A 17,387-nucleotide genomic window follows, 5' to 3' on the forward strand; every position below is an offset into this window, starting at 1 on the left:
CGTGGCATACCTTGCAGTTAACGCAGCAACCTTTTTTTCTGAAACTGTGGGCGTTGATGTAGAAAGTCATCTTGCTTGCCTTTACCTTCAGCCGGACAGGGGGCTCACGTCCTTGTGGGGCATGCCGACCTCTGTCGCATTGTCCTCCACCGGCTTATGAGACCAATGTTTCCTGTGAAGAATGAGGAGAACGTTGATCAGGCGACGCAGGACGCAACTCTTGTTTCTGTTGCTGTTTCCCCAGTTTTTCTTTTCCAATTCTGTTTAGGAAAAACTGGACAGTCGTCTTTAGTAGACTTAGCTGTCTGAGTTTGCGGTTGAGCTGGTGTTTTAGCAAAAGGCTTAACACACAAAATATTGTGGCCAATGAACTTATAAGTCTCCGCAATAATTTTCGACAACTGCCGGGGTCTATCGGCTTCGATGATGAGGCGCAAAGCATTAGACACTTGAAAGTTAACTGCATCTCCCTTGATGTTAGCAAGGATGAGATCAGCAACTACATCAAGTCTCATTCCCAAATCAACAGCTGCCTCCGTACTGTGCTGATCCTGAACACGCTTGATTACGGAGGGCAGGACAGTCATAGATGGTGTGCCGAAGCACTTCGCATAGAATGCTGCAAATACTTTTACTCAGTTCTCACAATTGGTTGCCTCAGGCACAAATTCTTTCTGCAAACTAATGGCTAGAATCCTGTGTTTTCCACAGGAGTCTTATTAGGAAACACTGCTTCCAGTTGGTCAAATTTCTCAGCAAGCCAAAAAGGCATATCGTCCTTATCCTGGGGGTGCTTGCCCATTACTGAATTAACCATGACTGGACTAATTGTCATCCCAGCTGGATGTGCTGCAATCCCAGGTGCCCACATTTGGATGTTGCATGAAATGTATTGCACTAAAGCCCTAGGCACCCCAACAATGGAGGTATAGAGTTGTCTCAACTCAGCTATAGGGACTGTTAGATCATTTGGATCTGGTGTGAACTCGGCGAAGACTCGCCAAGTGGCCCCAGGTATAGACAAAGGGCCTATTCGAACCAGAGTTATGGAGTGGGGAAGGGCACCATTAAACCAAATATGATGCTGCCAAGGATAAATCAGAATCTCCTGTGTCCTATATGGTACATACATTGCAGGCACCACCGTGGCAGTTTAAGTATGGAATGTATCATCATCCGCATTCACAGCAGGAAACATAACACAAGAGTAGAAAAGCTCAAATGGGAACACTGTATCGGATTCGGCACTCACTCCAAAGAGCACCACCATACCATCAGCGGGCACCCCGAACTGCATCAAATGACACGGAGTGGTACATGACTATGCTGAGCTATATCAATATCACCCATAAGGACACAGTACCAAAAAAACAATCTGTATGAATTGTAGCACAAATGGGTAGTATTCAAAGTACATGCCTTTTTAACCTCTTCCCTGCGGGGCAGAGCTAATTCCCCCGCTGTGCTGGGGGGAGGAGGGGCACGTGCAGCGCCCCAGTGCTCGTGACGAGCTGAGCTCATCATGAGCCATGGTGGCTGCGTGCTCATGACGAGCTGAGCTCGTCATGACCACGCCTGTTCCAATGGAATGCCCAACACAGCAGGGGAATTATCCCTGCGTGGGCGCAGCACAACTGTCATGACGAGCTGAGCTCGTCATGAGCACACAGCCACTGTGGCTCATGACGAGCTGAGCTCGTCATGAGCATGGGAGAGGTTAAAATCTCAAGTTTGAAGGAACCTATAATTTATCTATATAGGCAGATTAATCTGTCACTGCTCTGAACCGAAAACAGGAGTGAGGGTGTTGTGGATAAATATAAGCACTACTCAAGAGTCTCGAATATATGGCCCCACGTTGGGCATCATGTTGCTGGGCTTCTGCTCATGCACAGAACGATACACAGTTAACCAGTACCTCAGTGAATTTTGGTGTACCAAAAACTCACCTCAATACCCAGAACCCCTATCCGACTAGCATCAGTGTCAGTCATTAGCTCTCCGTACTACAGCACAGCTACCAATGATTTGACAACCCAGAACAAGAGACTTAGGGAACTCTCAGGAATGGTGGGAATCAAGAATACTTTTTTGTTTTTATTCTCATACCAGTCCACAACGTGAGTAATCAGAGACACAGAACAGTTTAAAATGTTTATTTTTAACTATGTGCTCTAAGATGCAGTGTTTTGGCTAACATAAGCAGGCATATGATTAGAAATAAAACAATCATCATTGGTACAATTTCATAAAAACACAAAGGGAGATATCATGTTACAATGATAGTTGAAACAGGTCCTATAGCGCCTTGTGTACCACCCTCCCCTGATGAGAAACTTGGTTTTATATTAATAGAAGGTCTCCTAGGCTTAAATGGGGATCTACATACCTCCAAGTTTAGCAGAGGTGAATTACATCTGAGGATCAGCAAAGCTCTCTGTCTCTGGAAAAGTTTTTTCTCCAAGTGCTCGAATTATGCATGTAATGCAATATCAAAGGGACTAGATTTTCAGTTGGTTGCAGCAGTGTGCATGTTGTGTCTAGAGAGTGGGCTGATCAAGCTGAATTAACAACATATATTGTTATTATGGCCATGAAGTCTTCTTCACAAGGTGTACAGAATAAGGTTGTGGTGTAAGTCTAGGACATAAAAAAAGCAAGCAGTTTAACTTACAACAACAGTTACATGTAGTGTCATGTGCAAAAGCTGCAAAGTGGTAAAATGGCGTTTAAACGTCCTTCTTTTTTATTTTTTTTTATTTTTCATAAAGCAGAATCTCAAACAGAGTTACAAAAGAAAGAAATATTCAGGACCCCCCCCCCACCCTCCTCCCATCTCTCTTAAGTGTTGAAAACCAATGATACAGGCACAAATAAACATACATAATGAACAAAAGCTAAAGAAAATAATGTCTTAACAAAGAGAGTATGACAAAAAAGATATTATAGGTACCTCGTAACCCTATTATGTCTCTGGGTCCCCTTGCCCTTGTTGACCTATCCACTCAGAAAATGCTCCCCAGATTTCAATCCCCGTCCTCCTTTTCTTTCGTCCTTTTTTGGCATATATGGATTTTTCTAAATGGTATGTGGCGATTAATCTAGCCAACCATTGTGCATAGGAGGGGGACTCAGAATCTAGCCAGCCGGAGGAGACACATATCCTCCATACTGCCATTGCAACAAAAATCAGCCCTTCCTCCTTTACTCTTACAGAGACAGATTGTGTTCCCAAAAGAATGGTTGTGGGATTTAGAAGTATTGGTTGGTTAGTTATTTCGCAAAGTAGCTTCTGGATTCTGAGTAGGGTGGAGTTGATAGTTGGACATGTTGCAAATATATGTATAGAGTCTGCCCCTACTTCAGAGCAGCGTGGACATAATGTTCCTCTCCCAGATCCCCATTTGATAATTTTGCTAGGTGTCATGTACAAAAAGAATATAGTTTTGAAATGTTGTGCTTGGAGTTTGGCAGAAATTAAAATATGTTGTGATAATCGCAGGGAGTTGTAAAATATACTTTTGGGGGAATCAAGTTTAATGTGCCATTTAAAGGCAATGGTTTCTAAATCATCTGGGGTTTCCTTGTTTATAATTTGATAAATGGTCCCAATGCGAGCAGAGGTTACGTTCCGGAGGGTGTTCATAAGCTCAACCTCAGCAAATCCGTTGGTTCCTCCTACCTTCCTAGATAAGTAGTCATGAATGGCCATATATTTAAATAGTTCTTGACTTTTTAGTTAAAATCTAGTCTGTAAATTTGGAAAGGATTCGATCCCCCTGGTTGTTATAATATCTCCAAGTTTTGTTACCCCTGCTCTGTGCCATTCAGACAAGTAAGATGAACTAAATATAACCGGTAAGTTGTTATTATTAATTATAGGGGAGTAAAGGTTATACCTACCAAGTCCCAAAACTCTCCGGACATGGCGAAAAACTTTGTAGGAATTCATTAGCGTCTTAAATTTAACGCGATTGTAATATCCATAAGCTATTTCTCGTATTAGGAGGCCCCAATATTGCTCCCCTACCAAAGACCGAAAGGGTGAGGGTAAAGATGTTTCAATTCCAAAAGTGGAATCTCTTAGCAAAACTGAACTATACTGCAGGACTACCGCCCAGTAATATAGGGTAATGTTAGGAAAAGCCCACCCCCTCTGTCTTTTGGTAATGTGAGGTATTTTAATGCACGTCTGGGCTGAGCATATGCCCAAATAAATTGGGTAAAAATGTGTTGAAATTTAAGTAAGTCTTTCTTACTAAACTCAAGAGGAATGCACCGAAAAAAATATAAAAGTTTGGGAAAATAAGTCATTTTAATAACATTGCACCTACCGACCAATGTTAGATGCAGATTATCAATTTGCTTTAATGCCTTCTTCGTCTGGATAGCAAGGGGAGCTACATTGACTGCAACTATTTCCTCTAGTCTAGGTGAAACTAGGATGCCCAAGTATTTAGCCTGTGGTACAACTCTGGTATCAGTCCAGCTGATTTTGCTATTTATTAATATCTGTGTTTTGTTTTTATTTAGGGCGTATCCAGATAATCTCCGAAATTTGTAGGCATCATCCTCTAGTGCCAGTATGGAGTTGACAGGGTCTGGAGTGGAAATAGCATGGTCGTCAGCGTAGGCCAAGATTTTACAGCTGCTTTGGAAGTATGTTATTGGAACTTTGTTGTGGTTTTGCTCTATTTTTTTGATAAGTGGATCTAAGTAAAGGGCGAACAATAACGGAGAGCAGAGGCATCCCTGCCTGGTGCCTCGTGATATTTTAAAGGGTTCCTTCAGTTGTCCATTTATGGTGACACTAGCAGTCGGATTATGATAAAGTGCCTGTATCGCCTGCATATATCTGTCACCAAACCCCATACTGTCCATAACTTTCCAAAGAAATCGCCATGAGACCCGGTCAAAAGCCTTCTCGGCGTCGAGTAATATGAGTGACATCGGGTCTCCGGCTACTTGGGCAGCATCAAACAGAGTAATAACTCTCCTGACATGTTCACTAGTCCCTTTCTTAGGTATAAAACCATGTTGCCATTTTGAGACAAGGGGTTCCACTACTCGGGATATTCTGGAGGCTAATACTTTAGAAAAAATGTTGGAGTCGCAACTGATAAGGGTTATTGGTCCATAAGAGCTCATTTCTAGTGGGGATTTATCTTTTTTTGGAAAGATAGAAATCCTAGCCCTAGACCAAGACGCTGGGGGGGGGGGGTACCGTTAAAAATGGATATAATCACCTCTGTAAATATGACTTTGATTTGACTAGCAAAGATTTTAAAAAACTCAACGGGGATGCCATCAGGGCCAGAAGCCTTCCCGTCTGGGAGGCTATTAAGGGCATCCAGGATTTCTTCCCATGTAGGAGGAAGATCTAACAATTCGCTATCTCCTGGACTTAGTTTGCTTAGTTCTATCTCGCTGAGATATTCAAAAATCTCTCTGTCTAGTGTGTTGGTCGAGCAACAAATTTCTTCCTTATACAGCCTAGCATAGAAATCCTGAAACTCATGCCGAATACGGCTAGGATCCGTAACCTCTGTTCCTGAAGCAAGCCTGATTTTATGGATTTCACTTGAGGTAGTTTGTTGCCTCGTCCTAACAGCTAAGTGATGCCCAATGCTATCTTTACACTCGTACGTCTTCTCCTTTGCTGCTGCCCACTTAGCCGCGATTTTTTCCATAAACACTGCCCCTATTTCTACCTTAACCAAAATTGCTTCTTGTTGAGTTGGCTGACAGTCTAGCCCTGCATGAATTGCTTGGGTTAGTTTAGTTTCAATTTTTCTTAGTTTTTCTTGAAGATCTTTGATCTGGGTTTTTTCTGCTCTATTTTTATGCACAGAGAGCCTAAGGGTCTCGCCTCTGATCCCTGCCTTTAGGGTGTCCCAGACTGTCATTTGGGAGGCAGAGCCAATGTTTATATCTAAGAACACCTGAATCCATCCTTGCATGTGGTTTATATAGCTAGGATTGTATAATAAGGCTTTTTCAAAGCTCCATCTGGAAGTTTCTCTGGGTTGCCCGAATTCCCTTATGGTGAGAATAATAGGGTTATGGTCGGACATGAAACGAGGGGCAGTATCTAACGTGAAACTGGAGGCCAGTGATGCAGAGACAAAAAAATAATCTAGTCTAACCAAAACTTGGTGCGGGCTGAATAAAAAGTGTACCCTGAAAGTGACGGGTTTCTGCTTGCCCAGCCGTCTATCAGACCATGAGTTTGAATGAGGTTAGTTAAAGCTTGAAAGACTTGGGGTTTCCTTCCTTTATATCTCCAGGTTGTGTTGGCATCCCAGTTGCTAGGTAGATGTATGTTAAAGTCTCCGCATAAGACTATCGGGGTAGGTCAGTGCACTAGTTCACTAGAAACTTGGTTAATGATCCCAGGATCGTCAAAATTGCTGCCATATAATGAGCAAAGAGTGAAAGAGATGTTATTAGGGAGTTGAATCTGAGTGATGACCCACCTTCCTTCCTTCTAATATGCTTATGCTAACAGAGCAATGTGTGCAAGCAGAATCCTGTCATCACTACACCAGCAGTGCAACATGAACATTTTCTGTCCATAGGCAAAACTCCATGGAATCTTGTGGAATTTTTATGTAACTGCATGGAACTCTGTGGAGTAAAATGCTGCATGTTTCTCCAACCCTGACCCAAGCTCTATCACTGTTGGCCTATCGCACCTAGGGCCTGGTCGGAAATTTGGATCGGAAATGATGACAGACGTTAGAGCCTTGCAATACAACACAACTGTGTGAAAAGGCCCTTTCTGCCTGATTCTCCCAATCTTTTGCTGAATTTTATTATTGGTGTTTAGACTCTGCTCCCTGCAGCACTGCTCTCCAGCGCCCAGTATATGTGCTATGACCCATAAAACATGTACAAATTGGCTACTCCCTGGTTGGCATACTTAACACTCCTGTAAGGCCATAGTATATGGTGTAGCAACTACACCCATGGTAATGAAGGTTAAATGTCACCTGCAGACTGCAGCTCTTAATGTGCCATTCACTAGTGTGACAAGGAAAACATTACTTCACACCAACCATTGCAGCCTGACTGCTGCAGTTTAAACCTGCAGCTTGGCCTTTCATACTAACCCTTTCAACAGGGGAAAATATTTCCTTTAAAAAAGCCATCATTGTAGAGAAATTGGTAAAACCCATTTACTCCATACAGATTTTTCACTTTTTTCTCACTATGTTTTGTGAAACTTTATTGCAGATGACTCTCACTTCTTGAGTCTGACTCACGGTAATTTCATGGTAATTGGACAGAGCATGTTAACCACTTGTGTCTATCTTTTACGATAAGGCTGTTGCAGTCCTGCTAGGGGAAGGGACATTGGGCTGGGGACAGGTGAGCATGTATGCACTATTGTGTCAACAAGTGTAGGCTAAGCGTGTGAGACTACAGACATGTGCAGCCCATCAATTGCACTCAGTTAGCCTAGAATGGAAGAGACTCCGCAAGGATATACGTTGACTTGAGATAGGGCTAATAATATTAGAGGGCCTTCAGTAGGTCAGTAGGGTTAAAGTGCAATTTTGCTCAACTTAGGCCTATACAGTCCAGTGAGGTGTCAAACTTGGGTGAAGCGTGTTCATTGAGTTCGAAGATGCACTTCCCGGTACCTTATGTGTACATCTTATGAGCCATCCAAAATTGTCATATTTCTCTGGCTCATCTTAGAATCAGATGTCAGGCTGTTTGTGCATCTGACAAACAGCCTGAGCTAAGTTAAATACTCTTATCTCCAGCATAGGGAACACAGTCCTCCCCATACTGAAAGAGCAATTATCAGTCCTTAACTCAGTTCCACTGAAAAAAGGGGTGGAGATGAAAATCTTCATTTGTTAATTAGCTGTCACACTGCATCTTGTTTGGGACATCTCAAGCCCACTGAACAAAGGAGGAAGCCAAGACAGTTGGAGGAATCACAGGAGTGGCTCTTTTTTGACGTTTTGGTGGAAAGGTATCTAGCAGTGATGTCAGCAATTGGTGGAGCTGATGCCCTCAGAGGAGCTGTGCACCTACACATATTGAGAATGCCATAATGTATATTCCCAGAATGATGTGCTCAAGGGATGGGACGGGGGAGGGATGATGTGAAATTCTAGGATTGGCGCAGGGTGCATGGCATCTGGAACTTCCCACCCACACCTAAAAACCTCTGCACAAGTCAGAGACAGTGAGTTAGACCCTCGGGGGAGTTCGCAGAGTTGCAGTATGTGAAGCTACGAGAAGTGCAAAAAAAACTCTGCTGCACTACGTGGAGCTCCGCAAGCCGTGGAGTACGGTAGAAAATGCTGTTCGCTGTGATTTCTCAGTGCTGGATGGTTGTCCGCACTGTGCAATCATTGTGAACTGCACCATGCACAATGCAAGCTTACCTTTTCTGCCGCTCAAGTAGATTTTTACTCGATCAGCAGCTTTCTCAATGTGAACGGGCAGTTTCTCAATGCGAGTGGTTGCGAGCATACCCGACCAATCGCAATGAGAAACCTGACCCCCCACCTTTAGGGAAATCTCGCCGGGAGGTATATTTTTTACGCTCGCACTCGCCAACTTGATGTTTACGATCGCGAGCAAGGAAAAATCTTACCGGAGGTGGATTTTCCTTGCACGCGCCAACTTGACGTTGGTGAGCGCAAGCGAGGAAAAAACTATGCTCTTTGAAGCAGACTTTTTCGGAACTCGGCAAACTCCGCAGCAGCTTTCTCAACGCAAACGGACTGTTTCTCAACACAAGCGTTCACAAGCATATGCAACTATTCGCAATAAGTAATATGACCGCCCACATTGAGAAACCTTTCAGGGGGGTTGATTTTTTGCACTCGCCAACTTGATGTTGACGATCGCGTGCAAGGACAAATCTCGCCAGGAGGTGGATTTTCCTCACTCGCCAACTTGACGTTGATGAACCAGAGAGAAGAAAAAAACTCAAAACAGAGTTTTTGGGAACTCCACGAGCTCCGAGTAATGTGGAGTGCAGGACACTCTGCAAACTCCGCGAATGGAGCAGAGTTCATCGCCCAGGGTTACCCTGGACTTGGATGAAGATGGCAGCAGCACCATGGGCAGTTGGAAGAAAAAGCCACTTGATGCCCTTCATGATAGACTAAGCACTTTGGAATTAAGCTGACCCCCAAGACTAGATGGACCTCTCCAGTGCAAATGGCACAGCTCCTGTTATACCCCCTGAGGACAAGTTGGGGATAGACTTCTGTACCCCAGTAAAAGGAGAAGAGCACCAGGAGCCAGGAAAAGAAGAGTGCTTGCGCAGGGAGCCTGTGAAACCAGCTCCTCCAACAATGTGCCTTTTTGGAGGGCAGAAGCCCTATGGAGAGTTTCACCGGTGGTTAGATTTGACCACATGGAGCTAAATGAGAACAAGATTGTCAGATTCGGCCTAACAGGGACAAAGATATGCAGGTGGAATGGATCCAACCATTACGCTTAGGCGAGATGGAGCGCATGGACATGGACAAGTAATTCCCCCAGGGAGGGCCAAGCCCCAGGGGGATGACACAATGTTATTTATATTTAGTAATAATTACCTTGCCCAGGAAAGGGGAGTGCGTGTGTCACACTTCTCAAACTTCTTCTTGCCCCAGCAACCTCATCCCCCAGGTACTAACACAATGAGAATTGGGATCTGAGACCCCCTCCTTGTAAAGAAAAAGAAGGCAGGGCCCTGCGACCCCATCCTCTGGACCTGGAAGGCCAAGGGGGGCTTCCACGTGCAGGCTTCCTCCCTCTTGCAGCTACAATGTACGATACTTGACACACTCACAATTATGGTCAAAGATAAGTTACAATGAAAATGTCTGTGTTTTATTGTAGTAATGTAAGCTCACTTTCAAGCTATGATATTTACTTAATGTTGTCTTGTGCCATCTATAATATTTCCGCAAAGTCTGCTCAGTAACTGCTCACTATATAGTTTTGTTATTAATTTTCGGAGAACCAGAATAGCGTTTCCGTCGTTAAGACATCAATGTAGTGCTGACATGTGTATTGAATATTAAACTTGTTGTTGAAGGGTGCATTCTGTGATCATTATACCCCTGAAAGTTTCACAAAGATTTAACTCCACCGGGAACATTTCCTTTCCCGGCGTGTATCTTTCCCTGGCATGCTAGTGAAGGGGATTTGGATACTAATTTGATGAAGGGGTGAAAATGAACGTAAAAACGGGAAAAAAAGTTTCGGCTACGCCATAATAACAGGGCTACGGTCTTGGGTAAAAAGAATCAGACTTAATTCTCACATCACATTATTCTATTTTCTTTTTATTTATTTTGTATGATTCATGCTGCTGAGGATTGTTTTAATGTTTCCGTTTGTCAAAGATGGTAAGTAATCGAGTAATGTTTCAATCCAAAGCAGTCTGTTTCTTCACTCAAGTCACGTTTCTGCGGTTAATGGGGAAAGGCTGCTCTGAATAAGAAGGCATGGTTCTTTATCTGATGGCATTGTTTTATTCAGCAAAGATTTTGCACTGTGCCCTTCGTCAGCAGGAAAATGTGAATGATGACATTCAAAGCACCTCGAGGAAATTGGCCCTATAAAGCAAACAGTCCTCTTTTACCTGAAGTTGATTAAAAATACACACTGCATGTAGATTTATTTGAAGCCAGATTTACAAAAATCAGTATTTACATGGGGGGGCGGGGGGGTTAAAATGATTTCTTGATGTATTTTGAAAGAGGTATCCGGGTTGCCCACACGATTTTTTTATAAGGCAGGCCATGCGGAAAAAAGCAGTCCTAAACATTTTTTTCTTTTCATAGGAATTCAAGACTTTGGACTGAAGTTTTACATATTTTAAACACCAGAAAGCCAGCACTGTGCAAAATAGTATTACGGGGTGAACAATAAAATAAATGCAGTATATTAAAACGACCTTGAATCACAGATGCCTTTCTAACAGTGTTAATTTTGACATTCTTTGTGAACCTCAAGGAAAAGGGCATCCAAGAGTTGTACCTCAGGAGACAGAAGCACGGTCTCAAGATCATCTCACCTGCTTAACAGGCAACATTCAGACTATGTAGGAGGGTCCTGGCCCATTCTTTTACAGCTGTTATGGGGTGGAGACCGGTTTCATCTGGTTGGAAGCAGCAGTGGTCCGTACAGGTAAGTGCAGCGGGGCGGTTTGGTGGATGAATTATTTATTTATTTAATTTTCCCTATTCCATCGTCGGACGACTTCCCCCTCCCTCCCCGTCCCGTCCACCCCCCACCACACTTACCTGCACAGACCACCGCTGGTAGGAAGGCAGGCTCCACTGAAATGCTTCCAAATAATGACGATACCCTTTGCTAGATATTAGCACCTGAAGTCCTTACAGACTGTGTTCTTTAAACAATTGCTTCAATAGCTCATAAAGACATACAGTGGTTAACTTTTGTTTTCAGACAGCCATTATTTTTGGGTTTCGGTTTTATCTCACTGTTCATCTCTTTTTCTGTTCTCTAAAAATGTAAGCAAAGACATTTTCTACTCCAAGCGAACTGCCCCTCCTCCACCTTCATAATCTAAAGAATAATTGTCTGTCTCTAAAATATTAGATGAGATACAAGCCATACACTTAAACACTGATTCTATTTGCTCAGACATTAAGCATATTCAAAGAGACATGGCTACTTTATAAATGAAGGTTTCTGATAACGACATAAAGATCTGACATAATCAGAACGTGATGATAAATCTGACACCTTTAGTCAATCACAATGCCTCTGTGCAAAAAGCATTGTTGGACTTGGAAAACAGAAACCGACTACACAATGTGCACATTTTTAGTGTACCTGAAAATATTGAAGGCTAAAACTACAGTTTGAATGTAGAGTCTATGATGCAAATGCAATTGAACATCAAATTCCTGGAAAAGTTTGAAAGAGATAAGGAACTACGGGCCAGATGCATCAAAGCTTTTGCGACTCGCAAAGGCCGAAATTCACAGAATTTCGGCCTTTGCGACTCGCAAACGGCCTTTTAGCATGATTTGCTATGTATCACATGATCGCAATTTAAGGAACCGCAAAAAATTCTGATTCCTTATTTTGCCATAGCATTTAAGAAATGATATGTATGTAACTATTTGGAATTGCGATTTTGTGTTAAGAAATCGCAAATTACCACCAATTTGTAGTTGGTGGTAATTTGAGATTTCTTTTTATAAATGCCCTATTTGGCATTTGTGAGGGTGGCATGAGAAACACATACATGCCCATAGGGCATGTATGTGTGCCACATGCACACACATGTAAATTTCAGGGGTGCAGCAGGGTGTCTTTGAGACACCCCTGCACCCTTGAAATAATTCTCAAATTGCGATTAGCTAATTGCGAAATCGCAATTTGTGAATTATTGCACTATCATTCCTATGGGCCTCCTGGCCCATAGGAATGCATTGGAAATTATTCTTTATTTGCGAATTCGCAAAATGCGAATTCGCAAATAAAGAATGATAAGGAATCGCTGAAAAATAGCGATTTTGTACATACATACCATTTTGCGCTTTCTAAATAGCGATTCACAAAAAATCGCTATTTAGGAATCGCAAAATGGATGCTTGATGCATCTGGCCCATCATATTCCTTCTCATCATAAATCGCACTGGTCAAAACCAAGGCAGATTATTTTCAAAGTTTTACAACATTACCATCTTCTCATCAAGGAAGCTGCATGGGAAATTCCAACTCTACTACTAGAAGTTAACAAGGTCCACATTCACCAAAACGTTGCCAAAGAAACAAAGTAGCTCTGTAAACAATTTTCCGAGTTAAGAACAAGATTATGAGATGCAGGTTAACACATGTTTTTTTCACCCCTCTATGATGCACATACGGGCCTGATCACCTATCTCGATCAACAAGATCCTCTCACAATGGATTTACTGCCTTTCAGTTCTGTTCTGTTCCTCACAATTTAATTTTACTCTTATATGCATTATAGCAGGTTTATGCGGCACGTTCTATCTTGCTTCTTTATTCTGTCTCTATCTAATAACTTAATGTGAGGTCTTGTACTATGACGTTGATATATTATGTTTGTCTAGTTTTTATGAACTACCTTTCTTCCTTTATTTTTCAGTTTTTCCTTTTCTTTGTTATAGTATATATATTAATATGACTACTCAAACCAAACTACGAGGCATATTACCAACAACTAGCAAGTTTTTTTTATCGCCAAGCATCGCCGGATATTACGTGCTATTAGCAACGTTTATCTCTAAAGCGATAAAATATCCCAGGATAGCAGCAAAATGCTTGAATATCGCTAAGAATACAGCGATATTCAAGGATTAACACCAATAGGGTCTTAGCCATAATATCCACCTCCCATTGGATATTATGGCTAAGAACTGGTCTGAGCAGGTGTTAGCTTTTGGAGACATTCGCGCTTAGCGAGAATATTTCCATCGCTACGCCTCCGTTGATAATAGAAGATAGCGATGTTAGCAACTGTTTTTAGTTGCTAACCACCATGATGTGCCATAGGCAGGAGGGAGGGTTAGCAGCCCCTGATTCTGAGTCATATTTTCACGCGGCCCAATTTCAATGGTTCACGAAGAGGATGGTTGGGAGGCTGCGTACAGATGAAGACCAAAGGGGCATGGACTCGCGCCTCCGCCAGCTCTCGCAGACTCTTCTCCAGCTGCCGTTACGCAAACGGGAGGGCCCAGTCGACGTGTGGGTGGTGTGTCAATATTGTAATTGTACCAATAGGAGAATTAAGGTGGGCCCATCGTATGCCCCTAAGATTCCATTATGGCTCTGTGAGGCGTTGCCGCATGGAGGGGATTGGCAGAGGTTATAGGACTGAGAGGATCTGGGGATACCCACTATTTGAGACCTCTATGAAGATGGTACTCATACCCTTCCAAGACCTTATGGAAAGATATGAAATACCCAGGCCAAACTTTCTCTTGCACGCGGCATTGACGGCAGCCATTCGTAAACATTGGGAGAAGGGGATGGAGGAACCGCTGACCTTTCTCCCCTGCCAATATGTGGTCTCTTCAGTGGGGACGGTCAAGGCAGTAACCTGTCTGTATCTGCGAATTATGCCCTTTTTCCTGGACACTCTGCCCATCGTGCGACCCGTTGGCGGCAGTATTAAGCTGTGTAAGGGGGTTTTTGAGCCCCACTCCCCCTGGCTAGGCAGTGCTGCAACTTCTGGAGTGGTGATTCCCAATCCACGCTAAACGTCTGCTGGCCAGATGGTCCCTCTTCATAGGTTCCCCAAGGAGACGCCACAAGTGCCTCAAGTGTACGGGAAGCAGACCCTCCAGAAGTAAAGACCCCCAGCTCTGTAAAATACCAGTACTGAGGTAAGTCTGTGTCATCCTCCCTACAGTAGACACTACTCCTTGTCTGCCGCGGTGGTGTGGACTATGTCCAGCTACAACATCAAGGCGTGCACAGGCTGGTAGGGAAGTCGTGACTCAAAGTCAAAGAAGTCTTTATTCGATTATTACATCATAAAAGACATGCATCACAAATTACAATAGCAAAAATACATGTGATCCCTTAAAAGAATAAAACAATGTTATAACAGTCTAAGATCGTATTAAATCAATTGTACAAGACTTCATTTGAGCGAACTTTTAAAAGATTACAATAAATCCTTAATTGAGTAACCATTGTAGCTTGGACACTGTAAATGGTTACACATTTACACATAACACTAAAAGCCTAACATTTTAGGTTAGAAATCTAGATCGAGTTGATGTACCTTGTTCTTATGATCCAGGCCCAACCTAGATATTTTGCTACACCAGTAACAATATAGGTGACAGATCTGTCCTTAGTATCCTACTAGCAATTACTGCTGAGCGTGTGCCCAAGTTCCTACAAACTGGACTTAACCACTTGGATCTTGGGGCAACATACAGGGGGCAGACAAATAGAAAATGATTTATACTTTCACCCTGACCTGAACACCTAGGGCAGTGCCCAGACCCGCCCTTACCCCCCGTTTTAGTAAACTCCCTTAAGGGCAGGGAACCGCATCTAAATTGGTGGAATAATTTGCGGTCCATAGGCTTGGTTATAGCATCCCAATATTTTTCAAGGCAGGGGACATCCTTTATAACAATGAACAGGCCACTAAGGTTGCTAACAGTCAGCCCCGAGTGTCTCTTTTGCACAACCCAATCCCAGTATTGTGTCTTCAAGTCCTTTTTGGAGGGGAAGGTTGCAGTAGCAGGGTTAAGCCATAGTTCACCATGCCCCATGGCACACAGCATAGTTCTTAGGTCCTTGAACCAACCTATGTTGTGTGCACCTGGAAGATCTCTAACCTCAATGCAAGCTCTCGCATAGAGTTGGAGTTCGGGCGTTGTCCAAAGGCGACGCCAGAATGCTAGTGGACGCAGTCTGGCTGGGTCCTCCACAGGCTGGCACCCAAGATCGTACAAAAGAGGGATCCACGGTGTAGACTGTGGAAGGCCGGTAGCCACCCTGAGGAATTTATTTTGAGCAGCTTTCAGGGGATCCAGATTGCTGTGACCCCAGAGCTCCGCCCCGTATAGGACAGATGGAAGAACTTTTGTTCCATAAATCTTCATTAGAAGGGACATGGGCCGGGTGAAGGAGCTTTTCTGTTCTTTAATCAGGGCTCCTCCTATCTGCGCATGCTTTAATGCCAATAAGTCAACCTGTTGGGACCAGCTAAGGGTCTCACTAAGCATCACTCCGAGGTAGGTAAACTGTTTAGTCTGTTCCAGGGGTATGCCCCCCATAGTTACCCTAGCTGTAATCGGGGTGTGTCCTCTAAGTATCATAAATTTTGTTTTTGACACATTCACCTCAAGCTCATGCTCGCTGCAAAACAATTCAAACCTTATCAGGGCCTGTTGGAGACCCTGTCTGGTCTTGGAGATTAGAAGAGTGTCGTCAGCGAACATGAGCAAGGGGATTTTCATGCCAGCCAGGGACGGGGCATCGGTGGGGTGATTGATAAAATAATTAATAACCCCATTTATATATAATGAGAAAAGGGTAGGGGCTAATACACACCCTTGCCTTACCCCTTTAACAACTGGAAATTTGTCCGTTACCTCCCCTGGTTTACCCCAGCGTACTTGGGCAAAAGTATGAGCATGTAAATTCACCAAGAGGTGAACAAGGGGGGCTGGCATACCCAACTTTGCTAGACAGTTCCACAACCTTGCCCTTGGGACAAGGTCAAATGCAGACCTTAAGTCCACAAAGGCTGCGTATAGAATACCTTTGCCTAGGATGACAGTCTTCCAATAAAGAAGAATGAACCGTAGGACCTGGTCTAGGGTGCTCACATGGGACGGAAACCCTGCCTGGAGTGGAGTAAGAATATTAAACTCACAAATCCAGGCCTGAATCCTGCCAAGTACAAGGCGGGCTGTGATTTTTTGGACCGCATCTATAAGGCTGATCGGCCGGTAGTTGGAGGGAACCGACCGATCGCCTTTCTTGTAAATTGGCAGGATTTCTGCCCCATACCAGGACTCGGGGACCCTAGCACCAGAGGCTAGAGCATTTGCCAATAGGACTATATAAGGGACCCAAAGATCCTGGTCATTCTGGAATATATCTGCTGGTATGCAGTCCGGGCCTTGTGCCTTGCCCCTCGGTATAGATTGCAAGACATGTTTAACTTCACTGCTCGTAAACATGAGAGAGCAGCCAGCGGTCGTGACTCATGCCCCCTTCAGCGAGTAGCCCCAACACTCCACGCTCCCAAGCATGGGGCCTCCGCACCAGCGGCAGTTCTGTCCTCAATGCGGGCCTGCAAAATCAGGCACCACACTCATCTCAGTATCCAGCTGGGTGCAATGAAGACCTGCTCAGTGCCTACAGGCATCCTCCAGTGTTGTTCCACGCAGCACTCAGTGGGCCTCTCCAGTCATCAGGTGCACTCATCGCTGCTGGCTTGATCCTACACCAGGCCGCACCACACCATCCGGGATTGTCCCGCTGGTCCCCATGCCAGAGATCCCATGGGCTCCCAGTTAGCCGCTGCACTCTCCACTGGGCCTGCACTCCACTCCTCAGCCTCAATTACTCAGGGTGCCGCCTGGTTGGCAATCCAGGCCAACTAGTGCTCCGATTTAGGCCAGGATGAGCCTTATGGGGAAAGACGATTCAAATGCGGGTGGCCTCATCGTGATGTGAACGGTGTCCCGCGCACTGCCATTTTAGGGTCACGCAGCCACAGCCGGCCAGCTAGGCGATATTCAACCTCCCCCACCGTCCTTTGGTGCCCTCGCTCACCGGGGTCTCAGGCAAGTCGCGTCCACCTCCCGAGCAGCTTCAATTTCTGTCAGAGACGCTCCCGGGGCACTCACAATCCGCAGCAGCAGTCCTCTTCACCAGGCGCCTGT

Source organism: Lissotriton vulgaris, chromosome 2_1 (assembly GCF_964263255.1).
Source record: "Lissotriton vulgaris chromosome 2_1, aLisVul1.2, whole genome shotgun sequence".
In the NCBI taxonomy this organism is placed as follows: domain Eukaryota; kingdom Metazoa; phylum Chordata; class Amphibia; order Caudata; family Salamandridae; genus Lissotriton; species Lissotriton vulgaris.